Source organism: Furipterus horrens, unplaced genomic scaffold, assembly GCF_987537825.1.
Source record: "Furipterus horrens unplaced genomic scaffold, mFurHor1.1.pri manual_scaffold_13, whole genome shotgun sequence".
Classification (NCBI taxonomy): Eukaryota; Metazoa; Chordata; class Mammalia; order Chiroptera; family Furipteridae; genus Furipterus; species Furipterus horrens.
In genome coordinates this window covers 34544226-34545792 of record NW_028327183.1, presented here as the reverse complement: position 1 = coordinate 34545792, position 1567 = coordinate 34544226, and the positions used below count along the sequence as shown (strand labels likewise).

Below are 1567 nucleotides of genomic sequence, written 5' to 3'. Positions count from 1 at the left end.
ACTGGAGCTCTTGGATTCTCCTGACTTGCTCTGTAGGCCACAAAAGTGGCTATGCCAGGTTCTCTGCACCGTGGTTTAAAAAATAACCTAGTGCGATATCCAGACTTCTAAAGTTTACCCCTTAAGGACTGTTGTTTTTAAGACTCCTTAAGTATAAACATGTATCTCATTAGATAACTGTTTCATTTGGTAAAAATGATTAATGTGCAGATGAATGAAAGGTACTGAGTTATAGCAGCAAAACTGGTCTTTGGTGTTGGGCTCCATCAAAGGCGAGGCCGAGAAGCATCTCCACACGTGGTCCGGGTGAGCAAACAGCTGTTCCCTCTCTGTCACTAGGTCTGCATCTCTGTACCACCCAGGAACACTCTGTGTAAGTATGAATGTTCTGGAAATGAATCAAGAGCACTCCTCCAGGACTCATGGGTTAGGCCAGCCAAGTCACATTAACGAGCTGCCTGATCCCTGGAAATCAAGTCTAACCAATGTTAGTGGTTACATAAGGTGGAAGGAAATGAAAATGCCAAGTTCACTCACAAAATATAAAGTCTACCCTCTAGTAATGAATACAAATGTTAGAAGTACTTCATACAAAAGAACGTCAAAAGATTTTTAAAAATTAAATTTTTGAGCCATAGGCACTGTGAAGTGTGGATGGGCACCTCTTCAACAATTTCTTGAAAATACAGAGCTGGATTACTCACCCAGAATGTTTTATCTTGCAAAGCGTTTTCTCACACGTGGTGCCCGTGGACCCCGCTGTCGCAGTCGCCGCCCTGCAGCTGCAGCTGCATCTGCACCTGCATCCTCGCGATCAGCTCCGCTTCCTTTTCTAGCAACATCTGGTCTTTATTCATGTCCTCATTTTCCACTTTCCTGCCGCCTCTCTTGAGCCTCCCAGAGCGGAAGTTCTCATAGTGGAGGTCCTGGGTCACCTCCTGGAGGTCCTGCATGTGAGTGATGAGCATCCTCCGCAGCTTCAGGAACTCGTGCTCCGGGTTCTCCACCTCCATGACCCCCCACGGGTAGAGGCAGCCTCGCAGCTTCTTGCCTTTGGCTTCAATCAGCTGATTGGATCCAACCACAGAGAATGGGATACTGGTCTTAAGAAGCCAGGTCTGCTCTTTAAAATCCTCATCTTCATCTGACTCAGCATCAGGCAAGTGATAGATTTTGATGTTATGTTCTTCGATCTCATCCAGAATCCTCTTCTTCAGGCGCTCCCACTCCTTCAGCGTGAGCGTGTCGGCTTTGGTGATAAGGGCCACGATGTTGACCTTGTTGTGTATGGCCTTCATGAACGCAACGTCCAGGGGCTTCAGCCCATGCCTGAAGGGCGAGGTGAAGTAGAAGCAGCAGTGCACCCTGTTGTCTGCGATGTGGTGGCGGTTCAGGCCGCTCTCGTTGTGCAGGTACCACTCAAACTGATCATCGATGTAGGCGATGGTGGTCTTAAAGCAGTCCCTGCAGTTGATGGCGTCACCATAGCCAGGGGTGTCCACCACTGTCAGGCGCAGCTTGACCCCTCACTCTTCAATCTCCACAGTCGAAGCCTCAACCTGGACTG

At 48.6% G+C, this 1567-nt stretch overlaps 1 pseudogene; it reads right to left on the bottom strand.

Annotated features, from left to right (window-relative positions):
• Positions 1–734: 734 nt before the first annotated feature.
• Positions 735–1313, bottom strand: LOC149994458 (septin-2 pseudogene; annotated as a pseudogene).
• Positions 1314–1567: the final 254 nt, after the last annotated feature.